Source organism: Gastrolobium bilobum, unplaced genomic scaffold (genome assembly GCF_033153095.1).
Source record: "Gastrolobium bilobum isolate Gb01-03AN ecotype WA unplaced genomic scaffold, APGP_CSIRO_Gbil_v1 utg51631, whole genome shotgun sequence".
Lineage (NCBI taxonomy): Eukaryota > Viridiplantae > Streptophyta > Magnoliopsida > Fabales > Fabaceae > Gastrolobium > Gastrolobium bilobum.
This window is the reverse complement of record NW_026899808.1, coordinates 75,342-88,060: the sequence shown is the minus strand read 5'-3', so window position 1 is coordinate 88,060 and position 12,719 is coordinate 75,342.

Here is a 12,719-nt window from a genome sequence, read left to right as displayed (position 1 = left end):
TTGTACTTCTCCATCGAGAAGAACTGAGCAAAGAAATTCTGTGATAAATCATCTCAGGTTGGAATGCTTGCAGCAGGCTGTCGTTCCAACCAACTAAGAGCCTTTCCCTTAAGAGTGAAAGGGAACAGCCTCAATCGGATTGCATCATTAGACACCTGGGGATGTTTGGTAGAGTCATAGATCATCAAGAATCTGTTAATAAACCTATGAGGATCTTCACTAGTCTCTCCTCCAAACTCAGCTCTCTCTACCAATTGAATATGGGAAGACTTGAGCTCCCAATTGTTGACAACATTCGGCTGAACAATACTCGCATTGGGCCTGTTGAATAATGGAGTTAAGATAATATCCATGAGTGGATTGTCCTCTTCATTGTTCCCTGCCATGGTGGGTGCTTCTTCAGAAATAATTTCTAACTTGTCGAATGCAAGCTTCTGCCGAACAAATTTTTTGTATCTCTTTTCAGTCTTGGTAATCTCCAGATCAAGTGGAAATTTTGGCTCTTTACCTCGCATACAACTCAGAAAAGAGTTTAGTAGCACTGTTCAAATATCAAAAAAAATAAAAAATAATAAAAAATAAAATCCAATCTTAAAATCAAAATTAATTGATATAAGAAACGCCAATCCCCGGCAACGGCGCCAAAAACTTGATGCTCACCGGCAAGTATACCGATCGCACAAGTAATATAATGATAAGTAGAGTATCGTCTTCACAGGGATTGGGGCGAATATCAATTAATAATTCTTTTCAAGAATGGATGAGTTCAAATGGTTTTGACAAATATTGTCGATTTGTGTGAAATCGAGAACTGAATATAAGGACTTGTTTTTATATTTTTAATTATGAGGAAAAGAATAATAAAAAGAGAAATGATTTGTAAAAATGAGAAAAGCATTGTAGCTAGGATACACTCACCATATGATCCCCACTTCATACTCTGGATTGATTTACAATATTCAATTATTAATTACTCAGATAAATTATTATCTAAGAATTAATTAGTTAAATCCCAATCCCTTGGCAATTTAACCCTTTAACCTCAATTGGAATCCTTATCCCTTGGTAACCCCTCATGAGAATTAAGCAATGAACTCAATAATTTAAGCATCTGCAATTAAATATACATCTATTCCTAGCATGCATAGTAATTGTTATCTTACCTCTTTCAAGATGAAAACCTCAATATTCTTATCTAGGGTTCTAACCCTCAAACTATTCTCAACTATTAGATTGATCAAGTCTAACAAAGAAGATATAAAATGTAACATCCCACGTAATTAGGGAAAATACATAAAATACGATAAGGCATGAGAATGCATGTGAGAGAATTCGAATTACATGTAATATTCGTTTGGTATTCGAATTATTTGGTTATTAGTGTGGAATTAATATTTAGTTAGGGAATTTACTTGAATTATAATAGGTGAGAATTTACGTTGGGCATGTGAAACCTTAGTAAAAGAAGTAGGAATAAATTAATAGTAACATATATAAAGATTAAAAGTATGTGATTAATTTATTATTACAAAGAATAAAAACCATAGTTAATAATTGGAGGGTACATGAAATAATAATGCATGGGTGACTTGCGAATTATAAGACTATTTTTCCCTAGGGTGGAATTAAAGTAAGTTAGAGAGTTCTTTAAATTACGATGATAGGAGAGTACCTATGTAGGCATGTGAAACTTATAGTAAATTGAATTTAATTTGAATAATTTTATTGTAATATATAGAATGTCTAATAATTTTATTCCTACGATCCTCCATCGAACCAAGAGCAGCCCTCCATCTTTTTCCTAAGGTTCAAGGGTCGCATCCAGTTGCATGCAAAGAGGAATATGGGTTCAATCACCGCTAGGCCAGGAGCATGCAACAAAAATTCCCAATCAGAATTGGTCCAAGAGAAAGGAAGCAAGAAACAACGAGAGGACTTCTCACCTCTTTGATAAGCGTTCTCGGCTGACAGGGAGGGAGCAGCAAAGTAATGAGAGGAATTTGTACTTCCATCTCCTCTGGTGGTGACTCAATCGAATGTTACAGGGAAGGAAAGAGAAGGCTTGAACGTTGAGTCCTTACTTAAGAACATTCACGGTTCTGTGTAGAGGGGAAAATAGACTGTGTTCTCTGTCTTGAACCAAGAGATGCCCACGGTTCTGTTCCGATCCTTTAGATGCGCATAGGTGAGGATGTTGAGTTGGGTTCTTCTTCCGTGTTTGGAGAAGATAGGGAGGGGACCAGTTTAAGAATTGTAAAATAAATATTTACTACAACACGGTGTTTGACCGAAGCAAGGAGAAGAGATAGGAAGGAACTTCTTAATACAAGGCTGAACCCAAAGGCTAACAATTTCTTGCTACTTGCCCTACTATGCGCACACAAGAAAAGGATTGGTGAGAGAGTGTGGTGTGTGGCTTACTATCCAATGAAAGTACATGCATGTAGATTGTAACAGCCCCAAACCTTGTAGCATGATATTGTCCGCTTTGCCCACGGGCTCACGGTTTTGTTTCTTGGGACACCCCACAAAAGGCCTCCCACTAGAAGAGGTATCCACACCCTTATAAGGCATGCTTCGTTCCCCTCTCTAACCGATGTGGGACATTACATCCTCCCTCACTGGGAATACAGCGTCCCCGCTGTACACACCGGTCCAGGGCCAGGCTCTGATACCATAAAATGTAACACCTCGTGTATACACGGAATATTAACATTACATCGTATTAAGCGGTGCTTAATTAAAAATGCGGAATATTCTTTTTCTTTTCAATTATGACGTCATTATCAATTACCAGCTTGATTACTTAATCAATTTCATAAAAATATCGCCTGTATGAAAATTACAATAAGACATCTCCTGAAATACCTCAATATATAGATAAAGTGTGTATCTAAATCACGGCATTACATCAAGTAATCCGGACAATATCCTGGTACATTATTACAACTCCAAAAGACTCAAGACATAACCAAGACATAATAATACTATTTGTCATGGACAATCTCCATGCTCACCAAATAAACATAGTAACAACAAGTCTCAACATAAAACTCCATAAACATAAACTGAAGCTATAAGCATAAGCAGCATGCAAATCCAGCATCCAAACATGGCAGCATAATATAACAGCAATCTAACTCAACTTTGGCCTCCTGCCGCCTGAGGTCTCAACATTACCTGACCCTGAAATAAGCATTCCTCAAACGTGGGGTGAGATCTCTAAACTAGAAATCTCAGTAAGACAAGGGGTCCTCAAGGATCTTCCACCCCAAGCTCACTTACATGTGCAATATAAGTTCAAAAAACATTTATATCATTATCAGTTCCAAAACTATGCAGTGCAACAGATATCTATGGCATGTGTGTAATCACTATCTACTGGCCAGAGAAATGTAGGAATACATCTATTCCCTACATGTAGTACAAGGAACACCGCTTGCACCTCACCCACAACCTCACCCTCTTGTATGTTCTACATACTCGGGCTTACCGTATAGGTGGAACACCTCCATGCATATCAACAAGGCACTAACATATAATAGCTCAACAACATTTCCAAAACATCAAAAGCATGTAACACAGCATGCATATACCATAACCCCATGGGACATGGTGGAACCACAACATGGCTAAACCGAGGACACGAAAGCTTACCTCTAAGCTAGCTATCCAATGCCACAAGCTCAAAGTCCAATCACAGCAGATCACAATCTGATATGGACCAAACATAAATCAATAACATGTACCACATGCATACAAATTAAAGACAACACCTTTTCATTACGTTTTCAAGTCTTAAAGCTTCTAACAAAGCCACAAGCCCTAAATCCCATGATTCTGGCTTAATCCATTAAATACAGAAGTTCAACTTCATCAAACTAGGATCCACAAACCCCCAATAGCCTACTGTACACACAACACAACTGTTGTTCTGCGAAATCCCAGAATATCCGGATATCTCACTGTCCATATCCGGATATGCAATATCCGGATATACAGATTCACATATCCGGATATCCAATATCCGGATATCCCAAAACCACGTATCCGGATATCCAATATCCAGATATCAGTTCGACAAATATCCGGATATCTCACGACAGAATGCAGTTTCTTCATTTTCGTGGAGATACCCCTTAAAGGTTCCCTTTTTACCGATTTTAAACACCTAATCATGCATTTCTAGATGTGTTAAGCCTCACCCAACAACAAGTTATCATCTTTTAACCTTAACATGCATCAAGCTACCATTTTTAAGCCTTAAAACTCAAGTTAAAGGTTGATATACATACCAAAGCTCAAAAACAGCAGAGGGAGATGCTCTTGGAGCTCACAATCAGACTCAAGCTACTATCACAAGAGGATGCACGAAAATGAACACAAGATGACTCTTTTACTCAACAAGAAGACACCTTGAAGCATCAAAATGCCCACAAAAGGTCACACCCCTCAAGAACAGCAAACACAGCTCTTCAAACTCCCTCACAGAGGTTCTCTAACTCAGAAACACCACCACAATGTAGTCCCAAGGCCAACCCTCACCCTCACCAAGTGTTTAAATGGAAGAACAAGCATCAAAGGTGAATGCTTGCTCAAGAAATGTGAAGAAGGCAAGGAAAGAGTGTTTTCTGGTCAGCCTCCAAGTTACTCACGTAGAGAAATCTGATCCTAGGGTTTTGTGCCCATAATGGGAGTATTTATAGCCCAATCACACTTAAACACACAGTATTAACTTTAATTGCTACGCTTAGCATTTTAATCCCAAACTTTGGATTCTGAAACTACATAATTTTCTAAGAATTATCATATTTTTCTTATATTTTTCTGAGCACCTTTCCGGTACGCGCTTTTCAAAGCCAGTACCGGTTTCTAGCACCAGTTCTCATTATTTGGACTTGAAACTCGTTTTACAAGTCCTACATGTTATTCTAGTAATTATCATGCACTTACTTTAATTTTCCGGGATACTTTTTCGGTACACATTTATACCGACTAGCAGAACCAGTATCTGCACTTTTCTTCCGAAAAACGACTTTCAGCATTCTTAATCACTTATTATGATTATTAAGCCTCATAAATAATTATTAGGGTCAATTATGGAATCATTTCTTATTTTTGCATAATTAATTAATTAAATACCTTAATTAACGGTGCGGGTTCTTACATTCACCCCACCTTTTTAGGATTTTGACCTCAAAATTAGAAACATACCTGGTCGAAACTCGGGGTACTGCCGGAGAAGCTCGTCCTCATGCTCCCAAGTACACTCCTCAGGAGTCCTTCCGGTCCACTACACCTTGACCATAGGAATGATCTTGCTCCTCAGCTGCTTCTCGCCACGATCGAGAATTCTGAGTGGTCCGACGGGAGTCTTTAGGTTCTCCCGAACCTCCACATCATCCGGTTGCACCACGTGCGATGGATCTGCTATGTACTTCCGAAGCTGAGACACGTGAAACACGTCGTGGATGTTAGCCAGGTTCGGAGGCAAGGCAAGCCGGTAGGCAACAAGGTCCTACTCTACCAAGAATCTGGTATGGCCCAATACATCGCGGGCTCAGCTTCCTCACTGCGAGTGCCCGACCTACACCGGTGACAGGTGAAAGTCTCACAAACACGTGCTCACCCTCACTGAACTCCAGCGGACGATGCTTGACATCATAGTAGCTCTTCTGGCGATTTTGCGCCTGCTTCAACTTTTCACGGATCATCTGGATCTGCAAGGTGGTATCTTGGACAAAGTCTAACCCAAAAAGCTCCTTGTCCCCAACCTCAGACCAACAAGTAGGAGTCCGACACCTCCTACCATACCCAGGCTAGCATGAAAACTGTTGTTGTAAGAAAACTCAACCAACGGAAGGTACCTATCCCATGTCGAGCCCTGCTCCAACGTGGAAGATCGCAACATGTCCTCCAAGGTCTGGATGGTCCTCTCAGTCTGTCCATCAGTCTGAGGGTGATAGGCAGTACTCAATCTCAACTGCGTACCAAAAGCCTCCTGCAGCGCCTCCCAGAACCGAGAAGTGAACTTCGGGTCCCTATCACTAATGATACTCTCGGGCACCCCGTGAAGCCTCACAATCTCGCGGACATAAAGCTTGGCCAACTGCTCTGTAGTGAAGCTCACCTTCACTGGAAGAAAATGGGCAGACTTCGTCAGTCTGTCCACAATGACCCAAATAGAGTCACAACCCGCCTGAGACTTCGGCAATCCCACCACGAAGTCCATGGAAATACCTTCCCACTTCCACTGTGGTACCTCAAGAGGTTGAAGTTCACCAGACGGTCTCTGATGCTCAATCTTCACCTTCTGGCAAACTAAACACTTGGACACAAAGACACCGACATCTTTCTTCATGCCCGGCCACCAGAAGTTCTTCTTCAAGTCTTGATACATCTTAGTAGCACCAGGGTGGATAGAAAACTGACCCTTATGGCCTTCTGCCATAACCTCCTCTGTCAACGGGCCTCGAGGAACTACAATCCTCTGCTGAAACAAAAGCACTCCATCCTCATTCCAAGACACACCGTCTTGGTTCTTCACATAATCCAGACACTCTCTCTGAACTTGTGCCTCTTTAATCTTTTCAAGCAGCTCGTTCACAACATCAGATGCTTCCAATCCGAGAAGTACACTCTCACACGGAGCGGTCACTGCCAAGTTGCGGAACTTCTCAACCACATCGAAGTTACCAAGTAACAAGCTGGATGAACTACTAGATTTCCGACTCAAAGCATCAGCTACCACATTGGCCTTGCCAGGATGATACCTTAGCTCGAAGTCGTAGTCCTTTATGAACTCCATCCATCTCCTCTGCCTCATGTTCAACTCCTTCTGGTCGAACAGGTACTTCAAACTCTTGTGGTCACTGAACAACACAAACCTCAAACCAAAAAGATAATGCCTCCAAATCTTGAAAGCAAACACGATAGCAGCCAACTCCAAGTCATGAGTAGGGTAGTTCTCCTCATGAGGTTTCAACTGCCTCGAAGCATAGGCGATCACCTTGCCCAACTGCATCAACACACAACCTAGCCCCTTCCCGGAGGCGTCGGTGTAAAGCTCAATCTCAAGCGCAGGATCAGGAAGAACCAACACAGGAGCAGTAGTCAGTCTCTCCTTCAACTCCTGAAAACAGACCTCACACTCGTGAGTCCACACAAATGGAGTCTTCTTCCGAGTAAGGCGAGTCAATGGAAAAACCATGGTGGAGAATCCCTTGATGAACCTCCGATAGTAACCTGCCAAACCCAGAAAGCTCCTCACTTCCGTAACTGTCTTGGGTCTCTCCCAATCCAGCACGGCCTCAATCTTGTTCGGATCCACTGCAACTCCCTCAGCAGAAATAACATGCCCAAGGAACTTCACAGACTTGAGCCAGAACTCACATTTGGAAGGCTTCGCATACAGCTTCTTCTCTTTCAGCACTTGCAGAACAGTCCTCAAATGCTCCACATGCTCTTCCTCCGTCTTGAAGTAAATCAAAATGTCGTCAATGAAGACGATCACAAACTGATCCAGGTACGGCTGGAAAATCATGTTCATGTAATCCATGAACACAGCAGGTGCATTGGTGAGACCGAACGGAATCACCAAGTACTCAAAATGACCATATCTCGAGCGAAATGCGATCTTCGGGACATCCTCCGGCTTCACCCGAATCTGATGGTATCCGGACCAGAGATCAATCTTGGAATACACACAAGCACCCCTGAGCTGATCCAACAGATCATCAATCCGAGGAAGGGGATACTTGTTCTTGATTGTCACCTTGTTCAGCTGCCTGTAGTCGGTGCACAATCGCATTGTCTCGTCCTTCTTCTTCACAAAGATAACCGGTGCTCCCCAAGGAGACACACTCGGTCTAATAAAATCTTTCGCTGAAAGATCCTCAATATGCTTCTTCAGCTCTGCCAACTCCGGTGGCGACATCCGGTATGGAGCTAAAGAGATCGGCCCCACACCAGGCAACAGATCTATGGAGAACTCTATCTCCTTCTGTGGCGGAAACTCAGGAATATCCTCAGGAAACACCTCGAGGAATTCCCTCACCACAGGAATGCCGGTGATGTCCTCCTGTGTACCATTCACCAAACCTCCCAACATGACATAACCAAATGCCCCTGCTCTCAAGGCTCTCCTAGCCTGCAGCAACGAAATATACGGCGAGGAACTGGCTGTGGAATCACACGGAGACAACACTACACGCTTGGCACAACAGTCAATCATCACACAATTTCTGGGCAACCAATCCATGCCCAGAATAACCTCCAAGTTGGCCATCAGCAATCCTATCAGATCCACCGAGAACTCACGGCCATCCCACTGAAACGCCACATCGCGATGAACAGTGGTAGCATCACATCTTTCTCCGGTGGCGGTAGTCACCCGCATCGGTGGAGAAAGCACATCACTGGGCAACTCAAGCCCCACAGCAATCAGGGTAGCAACAAAAGAATGTGTAGCCCCAGAGTCAAACAACTCATCAACAACTGATGAACCAATCGTAACAGTACCTCTGACAAGGTTCGGAGCTTGGTCCGACTGCTGACGATCCAGGGTATAAACTCTCCCAGAAGATGGTGGCACTGCTGGTGCCGAAGTAGGTGGAAGGGGAACCATCTGAAGTGGCACTGCCTGCACTGCAGTAGCCCTTGCTGTCACTGACAGACTGTCTCTGGAGAAGTGGCCCTCGTTGCCACACTGAAAGCAAATCAACTGGCCGGTAGAGCACGGCCCAAAATGAGTCTTCCCGCATCCCGAACACCTGGGAGCAGGAGGTCTCGCTGCACTCCCCTGAACAGAAGTCCTCTTGAACTGACTCGGCGCCTGCCGAGCTGCCAACTGTTTACCCTTGCCCTTGTTCCCAAACTTCCTGTCTCGCCAAGAAGTGGAACTACCAGCTGCAACCTTCGTCGCCTCAGCAACCTTGGCCTTCTTGGCCTTACTCAAGCTGTAGTAATCTTCAATATCACGACACTGCTGAACCATTGTCCCAAAATCTCTAGAAGCAGAACCAGTTAGGTAACCAGCAATATTCTCACTAAGTCCCCTGCGGAACTTAGCAGCCAGAAATGTAAGAGTAGGCCTCGCCATCCTGAAGTGTGCAAACTTCACCAACTGGTTGAACTTGGCCAGGTACTCGTCCACAGACAATGAGCCCTGCACCAATCTGTCGAACTCTCCCTGCTGCCTCTCCTGAGCGTCATATGGAAAGTACTGACCCAAGAAGAAGTCCTCAAACATAGGCCAAGTCATCACATGACCCTGCATCTCGTAGACATGAGAAAGGTTTGTCCACCACTCATGGGCATCGCCCTTCAGCATGTAAGTAGCGAACATCAACTTCTGCGGATCTGTGCACTGCATGACCCGAAAAATCTTGTCCAACGCCTGAAGCCAACATGCAGCAGCAACAGGATCAAAGGATCCATCAAAGGCAGGTGGCTTATGCTTACGGAAAGCATTCAGCCGGCGATCGATCTCATCACAATCCTTAACAAAAATAGGGACGATCTGCATGGACCCCGTAAGATGACTGCCATCTCCCATCTGACTCTGAGAGTCATCCTGCAGACTGGGTGGAGGTGGTGGTGGTGGTGGCGGTGGAGCATGACCAACACCAGGGCCATTCCTCATCTCCTCCAACATGACTCTAAACATCGTCATGTTCGCCAGACGGTTGGCCTCCAACACGTCCTCCGTGGCCTTCCTGTTCGCCTCTCTGACGGCGTCCAGCATGGCCTGGTTTGCCATTCTCATGGCCTCCTGGTCAGCTAGTCGGGCCGCCTCCATCTCAGCTAATGCAGCCAGGACAGGATCGGGCCGATCCTTCGAAGTCTCGCGGTTTCTCCCGGGTCTTACCATGATTCTGCACAAGTTACACAAATTATGAGTTGATCAGGCCCACGCAATGTGGTCACATATGCATTATCATAATAATACTCGACGAAGAAAACACACAAAACAGACACAACCAAACATCCTAATCATTGCAATACATACAGGCTTTTCCCTTGAACCGTTGCTCTGATACCATAAAATGTAACAGCCCCAAACCCTGTAGCATGATATTGTCCGCTTTACCCACGGGCTCACGGTTTTGTTTCTTGGGACACCCCACAAAAGGTCTCACACTAGAAGAGGTATCCACACCCTTATAAGGCATGCTTCGTTCCCCTCTCCAACCGATGTGGGACATTACATAAAAATATGATAATTCTTAGAAAATTATGTAGTTTCAGAATCTAAAGTTTGGGATTAAAATGCTAAGCGTAGCAATTAAAGTTAATACTGTGTGTTTAAGTATGATTGGGCTATAAATACTCCCATTATGGGCACAAAACCCTAGGATCAGATTTCTCTACGTGAGTAACTTGGAGGCTGACCAGAAAACACTATTTCCTTGCCTTCTTCACCATTTCTTGAGCAAGCATTCACCTTTGATGCTTGTTCTTCCATTTAAACACTTGGTGAGGGTGAGGGTTGGCCTTGGGACTACATTGGGGTGGTGTTTCTGAGTTAGAGAACCTCTGTGAGGGAGTTTGAAGAGCTGTGTTTGCTGTTCTTGAGGGGTGTGACCTTTTGTGGGCATTTTGATGCTTCAAGGTGTCTTCTTGTTGAGTAAAAGAGTCATCTTGTGTTCATTTTCGTGCATCCTCTTGTGACAGTAGCTTGAGTCTGATTGTGAGCTCCAAGAGCATCTCCCTCTTCTGTTTTTGAGCTTTGGTATGTATATCAACCTTTAACTTGAGTTTTAAGGCTTAAAAATGGTAGCTTGATGCATGTTAAGGTTAAAAGATGATAACTTGTTGTTGGGTGAGGCTTAACACATCTAGAAATGCCTGATTAGGTGTTTAAAATCGGTAAAAAGGGAACCTTTAAGGGATATCTCCACGAAAATGCAGAAACTGCATTCTGTCGTGAGATATCCGGATATTTGTCGAACTGATATCCGGATATTGGATATCCGGATACGTGGTTTAGGGATATCCGGATATTGGATATCCGGATATGTGAATCTGTATATCCGGATATTGCATATCCGGTTATGGACAATGAGATATCCGGATATTCTGGGATTTCGCAGAACAGCAGTTGTGCTGTGTGTACAGTAGGCTATTGGGGGTTTGTGGATCCTAGTTTGATGAAGTTGAACTTCTGTATTTAATGGATTAAGCCAGAATCATGGGATTTAGGGCTTGTGGCTTTGTTAGAAGCTTTAAGACTTGAAAACGTAATGAAAAGGTGTTGTCTTTAATTTGTATGCATGTGGTACATGTTATTGATTTATGTTTGGTCCATATCAGATTGTGATCTGCTGTGATTGGACTTTGAGCTTGTGGCATTGGATAGCTAGCTTAGAGGTAAGCTTTCGTGTCCTCGGTTTAGCCATGTTGTGGTTCCACCATGTCCCATGGGAATATGGTATATGCATGCTGTGTTACATGCTTTTGATGTTTTGGAAATGCTGTTGAGCTATTATATGTTAGTGCCTTGTTGATATGCATGGAGCTGTTCCACCTATACGGTAAGCCTGAGTATGTAGAACATACAAGAGGGTGAGGTTGTGGGTGAGGTGCAAGCGGTGTTCCTTGTACTACATGTAGGGAATAGACGTATTCCTACATTTCTCTGGCCTGTAGATAGTGATTACACACATGCCATAGATATCTGTTGCACTACATAGTTTTGGAACTGATAATGATATAAATGTTTTTTGAACTTATATTGCACATGTAAGTGAGCTTGGGGTGGAAGATCCTTGAGGACCCCTTGTCTTACTGAGATTTCTAGTTTAGAGATCTCACCCCACGTTTGGGAAATGCTTATTTCAGGGTCAGGTAATGTTGAGACCTCAGGCGGCAGGAGGCCAAAGCTGAGTTAGATTGCTGTTATATTATGCTGCCATGTTTGGATGCTGGATTTGCATGCTGCTTATGCTTATAGCTTCAGTTTATGTTTATGGAGTTTTATGTTGAGACTTGTTGTTACTATGTTTATTTGGTGAGCATGGGAATTGTCCATGACACATAGTATTATTATGTCTTGGTTATGTCTTGAGTCTTTTGGAGTTGTAATAATGTACCAGGATATTGTCCGGATTACTTGATGTAATGCCGTGATTTAGATACACACTTTATCTATATATTGAGGTATTTCAGTAGATGTCTTATTGCAATTTACATACAGGCGATATTTTTATGAAATTTTGATTAAGTAATCAAGCTGGTAATTGATAATGATGTCATAATTGAAAAGAAAAAGAATATTCCGCATTTTTAATTAAGCACCGCTTAATACGATGTAATGTTAATATTCCGGGTATACACGGGGTGTTACATTTTATGGTATCAGAGCCTGGCCCTGGACCGGTGTGTACAGCGGGGACGCTGTATTCCCAGTGAGGGAGGATGTAATGTCCCACATCGGTTAGAGAGGGGAACGAAGCATGCCTTATAAGGGTGTGAATACCTCTTCTAGTATGAGGCCTTTTGTGGGGTGTCCCAAGAAACAAAACCGTGAGCCCGTGGGCAAAGCGGACAATATCATGCTACAGGGTTTGGGGCTGTTACAATCTACATGCATGTACTTTCATTGGATAGTAAGCCACACACCACAATCTCTCACCAATCCTTTTCTTGTGTGCGTATAGTAGGGCAAGTAGCAAGCAATTGTTAGCCTTTGGGTTCAGCCTTGTATTAAGAAGTTCCTT